Source organism: Amblyraja radiata, chromosome 18, assembly GCF_010909765.2.
Source record: "Amblyraja radiata isolate CabotCenter1 chromosome 18, sAmbRad1.1.pri, whole genome shotgun sequence".
NCBI lineage: Eukaryota > Metazoa > Chordata > Chondrichthyes > Rajiformes > Rajidae > Amblyraja > Amblyraja radiata.
In genome coordinates, this window is record NC_045973.1 from 35973857 (window position 1) to 35986543 (window position 12687).

The window sequence follows — 12687 nt, forward strand, 5'->3', positions numbered from 1 at the left end:
CTCCAGCATTTTGCGTCCATCTTCAATGTGAACCAGCACCTGCAGTTCCTTCCTACACATCGGGATGAACTAGATGGTTCAACTTTGCAGAGTTCATTCTGCGAATATTCCTCATTTGGGAACTTAAACAGACACAATTTTATTTATTCATGGCAAACGACACTTATAATGTTGTTACTGCGGGATGCAACTGATATGCAGGGCAACAGATTGCACTTGCAATTAGGGCCAAGCCTAATCAGCAATATTCAGCATCACGCCAAGGCTACTAATAACAAGGAACGAGGACTAATTATTGTGGAAGTTCACCAGTGCAAGATCTGATAACACAGCTGCACAATACCGATCCCCCACATCTTCACTGATTAAAACCAGCCTTTAAAATCAAGACACTTCAAAGATTTACCAAGCAAGACACTGATAAGGCTACGATTCTTTGATTGCATCATAGACCTGCTCCCAATCCCCTTGACTGTACCATGAATGATAATGTCACTCCACAAATCACTGAACTCTTTAAATTACAGTGCCAAGGGGACGGAAATTTTAAAGCACACTTTGCAGCCACATAATTTCAAATGTTGGCATTTGCGGTAACCGTGGGAAATTAGAGAATATCGTGAACAGACTGCAATAGTTTAATTCTGATACTTAAAGGAACTGCAGTTGCTGGTTTAAACCAAAGATAGACAAAATGCTGGAGTAACTCAGCGGGACAGGCAGAATCTCTGGAGTGTAGGAATGGGCAATGTTTTGGGTCGAGACCATGCGTCAGACTGATGTCAGTGGAGAGGGAGATACATAGTTAAGGAAGTGTTGGGTGTGAAAATAGGACAAAAGGAATGGTGATCAAGGAAAATGTAGAATAGATCATTGTTAGCTGGGAGAAAGTAGCAAAGCAAACAGAGATAAAATGTAGTTGGAGACAGTAATACTGGTCAGGGAACTGGGAATGGGGGAGGGATGGACAGAGAGGGAATGCAAGGGCTATTTGAAGTTGGACAAGTCAATGTTCATACCGCTGGGGTGTAAGGTACCCAAGCGAAATATGAGGTGCTGTTCCTCCAATTAGCGCTGGGCCTGACAGAACACCTAGTGTTCAGATGTATACTGGAATGTTAAGATCATCGCAAAGTGTATGTTTTGGTTAACTTGCATTCTCCACCACAGTAACTCTTCAGCTTTGACTGCTCAGCATTCAGACAGTCACGTTGTACTGAGTCACAGATGTTACTAAACCCCGACAGTTTTAATCCAGGCACGGTATCACCTCTATGCAGGACTAAACGGACACAAGTCATTCATATAAGTACACAGCTCAGCAACAGTCCCTTCGGGAGGGAGAGGGAGATATATATATAGATATAGATATATATGCTGCCCTTTAGGTTTCACCTCTCTTTCTTGCATTGAAGCCCCAACAGTATTTGGTCCATGGATAGGAAAGGTTTAGAAGGATATGGGCCAAACATGGGCAGGCGCGACTTCTCTACATGGAGAATTTTGGTCAGCATGGGCCAGTTGGGGCGAAGTGCCTGTTTCCATGCTCTATGACTATAACTCCATCAATAGACTCCATTTTCACAGACTCGAGGCACCCTTCTCACCTCAACAATGTATGCAGGAGTCCACACCCAAACCTCGCCCTGTTGCTTCCCAACCAGCATGGTGTGCAGCAAAACAGTACTCTGCTTCCCTTCCTTACATGGCCATGACCCAGTTTCACTTTCAGCACGATAAGTCATGACATTCTACTGCTGGCAGCCACAAACTCTGTACGGACACATGAATCTTCAAGGCAACACCAAGTCACACCAACCAAGGAGTGTTCTCACGGCAGACAATCGGACACGGCCATTCAATACTAGAGTAACACACAGATGAAAAATGTGCTCAAATCACAACTGTCAACCCTCATCTATTACTCGTACATTTGGAGCATTATTGACATTTTATTGTAACACGTTAAGGACAATGACAAAAATTCCAGCAGGTCAGGTGCTGCTGCTTAACAAGGAGTCCCAAGGTTAAAGAGAGATGCTGTTCATCACTCCGACAGTCGATCATAACAAGACACAAATGCTGGAGAAACTCAGCAGGTCAAGCAGCATCTCTGGAGAACACGGATCAGTGATTTAGTTTAGAGACTCAGTGCGGAAACAGGCCCTTCGGCCCACCGAGCCCGTGCCGATAAGCGATCCCCACACACTTACACTATCTTACACATACACATGGGATAATTTACAATTTTACTGAACTGAATTAACCTACAATTGGGACGACAGATGGCACAATGGGCTAAGTGTTCGGCTGGCAACCGGAAGGTAGCCGGTTCGAATCCCGCTTGGAGTGCATACTGTCGTTGTGTCCTTGGGCAAGACACTTCACCCACCTTTGCCTGTGTGTGAATGTGTGTGAGTGATTGGTGGTGGTCGGAGGGGCTGTAGGCGCAGAATGGCAGCCACGCTTCCGTCAGTCTGCCCCAGGGCAGCTGTGGCTACAGAAGTAGCTTACCACCACCGAGTGTGACTGAGGAGTGAATGAATAATGCGATGTAAAGCGCCTTGAGTATTAGAAAGGCGCTATATAAATCCCATCCATTATTATTATTACAAACCTGTATGGCTTCGGCATGTGGGAAGAAACTGGAACACCCAGAGAAAAAAGCCACGCAGGTCACAAGGAGAACTTACAAACTCCATACAGACAGCACATGTGGTCTGGAACAAACCCGGATCTATGAAGCTGTAAGGCAGCAACTCTCTTTCAGGTCGAGAACCAAACCATCACTGTTCAGGTTCTCCAGAGATGCTGCCTGAGCTGCTGAGTTACTCCAGCACTTTGTGTATTAACCAGCATCTGGAGTTCATTGTTTCTACGGCTGACCATAACAGTCGTTTCCGCACCACCACCCAACTTACCCTCCTACACGTCACACAAGGTTGTATTAACTGACGTAGAGTCAAATAACTCACCTGCTCCCATTTTCAGGGACAATGCACAAACTGAGGGTGATACTATGCAGGGCACTGGCAGCTAAAGCACCATTTCCGAGAAAGATAACCAAGACCATTTGGCAACAATGGGGTAAAAGCAAGAGTATGAAAAACCGTAGCCCAATACAACTTCACCACTTGCTCTCTCCAACGTTTTGCAATCTCAGCAAGACTACTTGGGGGATGAGTAGTCCTAATCCCATGTTCCAAACACTCCCAATCTCAGGCATGCAAATCTCCTTACAGCTTGGATGTTGAAAAAAAAATTCAAATGGATGCAAGGAGAATGGAGGGAGGGGAGGGAGAAGTTTGAGATTGTCATCATATGAACAATACCAGGAGTCATAAAAGACCGGAGTGCAGGGTGAATGTTCCCCGCCCGCCAAAACAACTGGGACCAGAAGGTGAAAGAGTTGTGGCAAAGAAACCCACGTGCACAGCAAAAAGTTTTCAAAGAATCAGTATCCAAGCCTCATGGTACAACATTCACAATGAGAAAAAAGTACAAACTCCAAACCAAGGCGGGGGCTCTTCCCCCACCAGTCTGGGACCGAGGATTCAAGTTCTGTATCGACTGGGCTTATATTCACTGGAATTGAGAAGCATGAGAGGGGATCTTATAGAAACATACAAAAAATGTAATGGATTGGACAGGCTAGATGCAGGAAAAATGTTCCCGGCGTTGGGAGAGTCCAGAACCAAGGGTCACAGTTTAAGAATAAGGGGTAGGCCATTTAGGACTGAGACGAGGAAAAACTTTTTCACCCAGACAGCTGTGAATCTGTGGAATTCTCTGCCACAGAGGTAGTGGAGACCAGGTCACTGGATGCTTTGAAGAAAGAGTTAGATTTAGCTCTTAGAATCAAGGGATATGGGGAGAAAGCAGGAATGGGGTACTGCTTTTGGATGGTCAGCCATGATCATATTGAATGACGATGCTAGCTGGAAGTGCCGAATGGCCTACTCCAACTATTTTCTATGTTTCTATATTTCTACTCTAGGGCTGAACACAAAACAAGAACCCTGTGACTGCCGACACAGTAGGCCACTTGGCCCATCAGGCACCTGAGATGGACATGGACAATGACAGTCAAATAACATCACATGGCTGCTGCTCTGCAAGAGTTGCCACATTTCCTGCATCATATCACTTAGAATCATTGAGCTCAGAAACAGCCCCTTCGGCCCAACTCGCCCATGCTGAACAAAGTGCCCCATCTAAGATAGCCCCATTCGCCCACATTTCGTCCATATCCCTCTATCCTATCCATGTACCCGCCCAAATGTATTTTAAGTGTTGCAACAGTACCCATCTCAACTACCTCTGCTGGCAGCTCGTTCCTTTTACCCACCACCTTTCAAGTTAGAAAATTGCCCCTCAAGTTCTTATCAAATCTTTTCCCTTAAGTCCTTGAATCCCCCAGCCTGGTGAAAAAAATCTCAAAAAGATTCCACGAAACATCCCGAAACATTAAAAAGGTGTCCCATTAATGCAGGTCTTTATTTCTTTCCAGAAGAGAGACGGCAAACAGATAACTTAAATCCAAACGCCACATGCAGAGGGTGGTGAATAAACTGAACAGATGTTCTGGGAGACGCGAATTCTGAAGGGAATTGAGATGCCTTTGGCAGCGAAAGCAGCAAGGGTATGCGAGAAAACAGCGCAGGGTACAGATGGACTAACTATCTCTTCCAATATGTCCAATCTGCTGTTGTGAAAACAAGATGGGCCCATGTCAATTAACATTAATCCAAAAGCTATGAATGTTCAACTCTTAACTCGAGGGGGGAAAAGGGACTCTGATAACAGTGAAGGTTCACACTCCACCCATCATCAATACACACGAACATTTAAAAGGGGAATGTTCTCTACAGTTCGTGTGGCTATACCAAGATTAAGAGGCTCTGGACGCGACAACAATGATTAAACCATCTACAACTTCATGTTAAAAGCCAGTCGACAAACCTCTCTCATCCCCAGCCCAACCAGCAAGTGACTCGCCAACATTCCCAGGAGATGGCCCTACTTTTGAATTGTTTTAGATTTCCAAAAGAGCGGGCTGAAGTCAGAAGTGAATGCACGGCTGACACAACCCCCTCTGGTGAAGCCTCCTTGCAGCGTGAAACACCCATGTCGGTTTCCCCTCCCCACTCTGTACAGGCAACCTCTCCCTTCAGGAACCGGCATCTCCCTGACCGATGTTGCAGCCCCGCTCTCCTTTCACAGTCTCTTGCCCCACGCCCCATAAAAAAAAAAACTTTTGCTCCCCTTTCGAGTATCGGGCACCAATGACCCAGAAGGAGACCCACGGCGGGGAAGAAAGGAACAGCTGCCGGTGATATATAGCTGCAATGAATTGTCTCCCACAAACTATCCTCTCACCTCAGATAAAACAAAGAAACTCAACTATTTCGCCGTGGAAGGATTGTGCAGAACATCACGCAAAACCTCCACAAAAAAAAGGCAAGAAAGTGGAGCGGGTAGATATATTAAAAGTGCATAATTCCCTCTTTGAAAAGATTCACAGTAAACCAATTTAGGTAAACCACCTTACCTCGGGAGAAAAAAAAGTTTCCTTCAACAATTGTAACGCAGGCTTTTTGCTTTTGGTGTTCAGAGGCGTGTTGGTAGCTGATCAGCGTTTAATCCCACAGCTCAGAGCTCCGTGCGGTACATCAGCAAGTTTTAATTCCCAAGACTTTGTGCACTGTGCAAGGATCCTGCTTCGGACGATAGAGTTGATAGTCTTTTTTACCCCCCCCTCTCCCTCCCCCTGTCTGTGATCGGTGTACGAGAGAATGCTGTGTTGTATGCTGCCGCTTCACAGGCTCACAATGATGCCCATTTACATTGTAATCGCTGCAATGGGAGATCACATGGACACTGCACTCCACACAAACACACACAGGTTGAGAAAGACCTGCCCAGCAAATGACATCACGCTCGCAACACACGCCCAGGGCAGCGACTTAAAAGGGCTATGAACCAAGCTGTCCTCTATCTCCTCTCTCTCTCTCTCTCTCTCTCACCGATCCTCACACAAACAAGCAAAAAAAAACCCACACACACATTGTGAAACTCCAAATAGATACCAAATATTAAAACAAATATCTTTGCACTTCTTACGTGGTCAGCAATGATTCAATTTGTTCTGATAACGATAGGCAAACAACACTAAGACAATGAATGGTGATACAGGCACAATCGGTGCTATGACAGTAATGATACAAACAAGGTCACCAACGCTACAGACAATCCTCCCATAGATACATTTTCCCCCAATAGAGCCTTCCCTGTTACACATAGGAACAAACGATACACGTAGAACCTGGACATTCGGCCCTTCAAGCCTCTACTATCATTCAATAAACTGACCACCTACGGATTGTTTCCCTGCTTTGTGTTTCCATGTATTTACTTCCATGTAATTCACACTTCTATAGATTCCTATTCTGAATATTATAAATAACTGGGCAACCATAATCTTCTGTGGTTGGTGTTTGAAATTGAAGCTTTGACCACTTTAGGGTGTAGGTTTAGGTATGTGTATTATTGTCATGTGTACCACTGGGTTAGAGTGAAAAGTTTTGATTTGGATGCTATCCGATCAAATACTGTACATAGATATAATCAAGCCAATTTCAAGCACAATGGGTAGAGCAAAGGGCTGGTTTGCACTGTAGCTTTTCACTGTACCTTGGTACACATCACAATAAACGAAACGGAACTGAAAGATACAGAGTGCAGAATATAGTTCTCAGCATTGCAGTGCAGCTGTTCCAGAGATGGTGGTGCAGGCAGATACGATAGGGACATTGAAGAAGCTTTTAGATCGGCACATGGAAAGGAAGGGAATGGAAGGATATGAATCACATGCAGGCAGAGGAGATTAGTTTAACCTGGCATTATGTTCGGACTGGACATTCCTGTTCCATGGTGCTGCTTTCAGGGAGTGTTTGACATTAGTCACATGGTGGGAGTATCCCGGCAAGCCGTGGCCAGGCCCACCAACAGGCCTGGCTCTCCCGCTGTGGACCAGGGACTTGCCCACTGGACCGGGGACTTGCCCACTGGACTGGGGACTTGCCCACTGGACTGGGGACTTGCCCACTGGACCAGGGACTTGCCCACTGGACTGGGGACTTGCCCACTGGACTGGGGACTTGCCCACTGGACCAGGGACTTGCCCACTGGACTGGGGACTTGCCCACTGGACTGGGGACTTGCCCACTGGACTGGGGACTTGCCCACTGGACTGGAGACTTGCCCACTGGACTGGAGACTTGCCCACTGGACTGGGGACTTGCCCACTGGACTGGAGACTTGCCCACTGGACCGGGGACTTTCCCACTGGACCGGGGACTTGCCCACTGGACTGGGGACTTGCCCACTGTGGACTGGGGACTTGCCCATTGTGGACCAGGGACTTGATCACTGATGACAGAGGACTGAGAACCTGCCAGGAAGGCTTGGTTCGCCCACCGTTGATGGATGACCCGACTGTAAGGCCCAGAACATCCTCCGTGAACCGAAGGCCAACGCTGTGGATTGGGAACCCACCCAAAAGGCCCAGTTTGCCCACCCAGAGAGGAATGAAATCAAAGGAGGGCCGTTCTTGAGCCTTGCTACATCTTCCAACCATGGACGCTGGATAAAGGGCCGTTTTCAAGATGGCGGTGGATGGAGTGCTGATCCGGTGCTGCCAGGACAACGGCCCTTCTATGACAAGATGAGACTGCACCATCAAGAACTTTGAAACGTTGTTGGCACCAGGAACGTGGCGACTCTTTGACTACTGTCTCGGTGAAGTCTACTATTACACTACAATCATTGTACTTTTGCATCTATCTATGATTGTGCTTATCTATAGTATGATTTTACTGGATTGTTTGCAAAACAAAGATTCTCACTGTGCCTTGGTACAAGGTGTCAGGGGTTATGGGGAGAAGGCAGGAGAATGGGGTTAAGAGGGATAGATAGATCAGCCATGTTTGAAGGTCGGAGTAGACTCGATGGACTGAATGGCCTAATTCTGCTCCTATCACTTATGATCCAATGATCCCAAACAAAAGGAAGTTTCAGTGTACCCTGAGGTTTGTTGCTCAAATGGTTGAATGTGCATCAATCGTGCTTGTATGACAGTCCTATGAAAAAGCATACACTTAGACCATGCTGGCAGGAGACAATCTGGCTATATGTCCATCAAAACGCAAGAGATAGCAGTTGGTGGAATCCAGAGCAACAAACAATCTGCTGGAAGACTTTAGTAAGTCGAGCAGTATCTCTGGGCGGAAATGGACATACAATGTTTCGGAGTCCAGGTGCAGAGAGTCAACCCCAAACATTGACTGCCAAATTCCCTCCACGGCCACTGCTCGACACACTGACGTCCTCCAAATGTCCGTGGAATTCTTAACCAAGAACATCCAGGTTCATTCTACACGTCTGGCAACCCGCCCCCCCCTTCATGATATTTTGGAGAATAAGTAAGTATGAAAAATATATAATATATCTCAATAATCTGATTTCTCCATTCATGCTCCCTTTCATCTCCTCCAGTAATGACCCACACTTGGCTTTGAAGTGACTAAGTGGGTCAGGCAGCATCACTGAAGGACATGGATAGGTGATGCTTTGGGTTGGGACCCTTCTCCAATCTGAAGAAGGGTCCTGACCCAAAGCATTGCCTATTTATGTTTTCCGGAGATGTTGCCTGACCCACTGTATTACTCCAGTACTTTGGGTTTGTTTATGTGTAAGACCGCATCTGCAGCTCCTTGTGACTCCATATCTGGCTTTACTGTGGTGGGGAAATCAGCTCAGTTCACCAGCAAAAAGTGGAGTCTGGGTCCAGCACAGTCCAGTCTTCATTTACTTGGAAGTCCATGGAAGATTACTTGCACCACTAAGAATTTTTTTGGGATTTATCTTACAGGGTGCCCTCTTTATTCAAAACGCCATCAGGTTCCCACAGACGTTAGAGGCACAATTTCCATATCTGTAACTTGCTTATAGTTAAAGAACTCCCCAGTGGTTTAAAATTATGGAACAATTAGCAGGGAAGTCGATACTTTCCACTTCCCCGCTAACATTCAATGGATTTTTGTTCCCGAGCTTGCAATGATGAGAAATGTACTTTAGTATGGCACCCTCGACAGTGGACCAGGAACTTGTGGAAACAAAGCAACAATTTATCTCCTTACATTAGTATGGATAAGAAATACTATTTTCTGGCATGTTTCATGGGTGTTTATCATCGAAAGTATGGGAAGTGCAGATTTATTTTGTGGCTTCCACATCAGATTTCTTGGTGAGGTTCCAGTATTTCGAGAAGATGGGAGTAATAGCAAGAAACTTTCTGGATTCCAGTTTTCACATAGCGTTATTTTTCAAATTCCTCTTGACTGCACTGACTGTCTTGGTAATAATTCCTGTTACTCCTCCACCCCAAAACAGTCAATTTTAGCTAAAATATCAGTTGCTAAAAATAATGATTACTGGTCTAAGTGGGACCCGTTGGGTCCTTGTCACACGGGGGGCCTGGTCACCCAACGCAACCCCTTTCCCAAAGCAATATTCCACCACTCACCCGTTCCCCCAATGCAACCTGTCCCCACAACGCAATATTGCACCACTCACGCATAGCCCCCAACTCTGCAGGCACGAGTAATTTCCCCTCATCTCTCAGCACTCCCTCCCCCTCCTCTTCACCCTCCCTCTTCAATCCCCTCTCCTCCTTCCCTCCCCCAATCCATCCCTCACCTCTCCCTGCCTCTCCTTTCCCCTACCGTCAGTTACTCCCTCCCTTCCTGCATAACGCCTCTCCCCTCCCTACCCCTCTCCCATCCCTCTATCCCCCACTCACCTCCCCCTATCCCCCCACTATTCCTCCTGACCTCCCCCACTTTCCCCCTCTCCCTCCCTGCCCCACTCTCCCTCCTCACCCCAGGATCTTTACCCTCTCCCCCTTCCCTCCCCCATCTCTCCCTCACCTCTCCCTCCCTCTCCTTTCCTCTGCCCTTTGTCACTCCCTCCCTCCCTCCATCCCAAAAAGCAGCATCTGCTGTTCTTTCCTCCACAGGTCATTCATTGTTAGCTGTGGTTTAGATCCCGTTGACTTGATGATTGGACCAGTTTGCATTGTGTGTGTGTGTGTGTGTGTGTGTGTGTGTGTGTGTGTGTGTGTGTGTGTGTCAGTTACTCAAACTTCTGCGGGTTTCTTAAGATTTTTAAACCTCGATAACTTTTAGAATATACCACAGATCGGAAAAAAACTTGTTGCACTCGCAGCACAAGAGAACGGTGAGTAATTGTAGTGCAATCACGTACCGTTTTTGCACAAATGGAAAAACCCCGCAAACCGGAAGAGCACGAGATCAGAGTTTTAGTTATGTACTAGACCAAGTGCTCCCCCAATGCACCCTTTCCCTCCCCTTAGCCCTCACGGGAGGCTTGGTCCTCCAACTCAGCCGTTCCCGAAATAAGATTCCAACCTCCCTCAGCAATGCTTGCCTCCCTCATCAGTGCTCTTTAAAAAAAATTCCAATTGCACTTGCCCTGTGTGTTGCAATAGCAAATCGCCCTCCCCCTGCTAGCCGAGCACTTGTGACATCATCAGTTGAAGCGGGTCGGTTTGAAATTCAAGGTATTTTGATCTTTTTAAACTTTAATCAATAATAAGTCGAGAAATAAAGCATAAAATGTTCAGTGAAAGTGATCTCTGCCAAGAGGGGATAAATGTGAATCAGCACATGTAAAACTCGTGTGAAAGTTTGCATTTTTAAAGCTTTAATCGCAAATAATGTGTCAAATATAGGATGAGATCTTCATTGAGGCTGATCACTGCTAGCTGAGCCATTGTGACATCATCAGTTGAAGCTGGTGGTTTTAATTTCAAAGTCTTTTGACTTTTTATCAGACTTTTAATCAGTAATGAGTCAAGAATAAGTCGGGAAATGAAGCATAAAATGTTCAGATAAGGTGACCCCGGACAGGATAAATGTCAATCGGAATATGTAAAAATGTAATCATACCGCGTGGTGTTTTTGCGAAGATGTAAAGACAACTACATATACACACACATATACACACACATATACACACACATATACACATGTACAAGATCAGACTTTTAACAATTATATAATAGATAGCAATGATCATATATTAATTTGTAAATGCTTACAATGGGTGACACGGTGGCACTAATGGGCGGCACAGTGGTGCAGTGGTAGAGCTACTGCCTTACAGTCCTCGCAGGGCTGTGGTGTCTGTACTGAGTTTGTATGTTCTCCCTGTGACTGCGTGGGTTTTAGAAAACATAGGAAACAACATAGAAAATAGGTGCAGGAGTAAGCCATTCGGCCCTCCGAGCCAGCACCACCATTCAATATGATTGTGGCTGATTCTCCGAGATCTTCGGATTCCTCCCACACTCCAAAGACGTACAGGCTTGTCGGTTAATTGACTTGGTATAAGTGTAAATTGTCCCTGGTGTGTGTAGGATAGCGTTAATGTGTGGGGATCGCTGGTCAGTGCGGACTTTGTGGCCCAAAGGGCCTGTTTCCGCACTGTATCTCTAAACTAAACTAAACTAATCTAAACTAAAGCTATTGTCGATGGATTTGAAAGCAGTTTACCACGGCAGCTGCTAACCATTTTAAATTTGATTTTGCCATTTTGTTTTAATGTGTTCCAATGCTAGAATTAAAGTAAGGGAGAGAAGGCAGCTTCAGTAAACTCTGATCAGTATTTGAAGTGCTGACAGCTTGAGTTTATGAGCCAGCAGAAGAATCCTTAACAAGGAAGGTTCACATGATGTGGTCTGACTGATCGAGTACACAAAAGTAATTACACTTGAGAAACTCATATTATTGCTGCATAATAGATGGTTTTGGCCCAAAACCAGGCATCTCTGTGAACATTCATCCTGCAAACACTATTGAAATAGATTATTAAGACATTTGTGTCCTTGCATCTGGTTTTTATGCTTATCTGCTGCATCTACAAAGTATAAAAAGTTTCAAAGAATGTATTTTCTTCCCAGTGAAGTACGTTAGGGTGTTCTGGAAATGTAGAACGTACTCCATAAATACAATCCGTGGCAATAATAAAGAGCGCACGTCGGAGAACATAGAACTGTACAACATAGGAACAAGCCATTCAGCCCACAATTTGGAATAAGATGAGGAGGGTGGATCTGTGGAATTTATTCCCACAGATAACAGTGGAGGCCAGGTCTTTGGATATTTTTAAAGGGGAGATGGATAGGTTCTTGATTAGTAAAGGTATCAAAACTATAGGGAGAAGGCAGAGACTTTAAGATTTTTAGACCTTCACATACAGTGTGGAAACAAGCCCTTCAGCCCACCGAGTCCATGCTGTATAGCGATCACCCCTTACACTAACATTTTCCTACACACTAGGGGCACTTTACAATTTACAGAAGCCAATTAACCTACAAACCTTGGCATCTTTGCAGTGTGGGATGAAACTGGAGCACCCGGAGAAAACCCACATGGTCACAGGGACAAACTCCGAACGGACAGCACTCGTATTCAGGATCGTACTCGGATCTCTGGCGTCGTGAGGCAGTAACTCTACCACTGTGCCTCTGTGCCGCCTATTGTTTAAGGGAGAATAAGTCTTCTCTCGGCTAGTAAGGACATCAAAGTTTACGGGGAGGAGGCA

The 12687-nt window shown here is 45.7% G+C and overlaps 1 protein-coding gene across 2 annotated transcripts in view; it reads right to left on the reverse strand.

The window, feature by feature from the left end:
• Positions 1-5911, reverse strand: part of plxnb1 (plexin B1) — a 259521-nt gene extending 253610 nt beyond the window's left edge. For both annotated transcript variants that reach the window (XM_033037130.1, XM_033037129.1), the window contains exon 1: positions 5552-5911. The gene's annotated coding sequence lies outside the window, so the exon portion shown is untranslated. The remainder of the gene's footprint in view (positions 1-5551) is intronic.
• Between the last annotated feature and the right edge of the window lie 6776 nt (positions 5912-12687).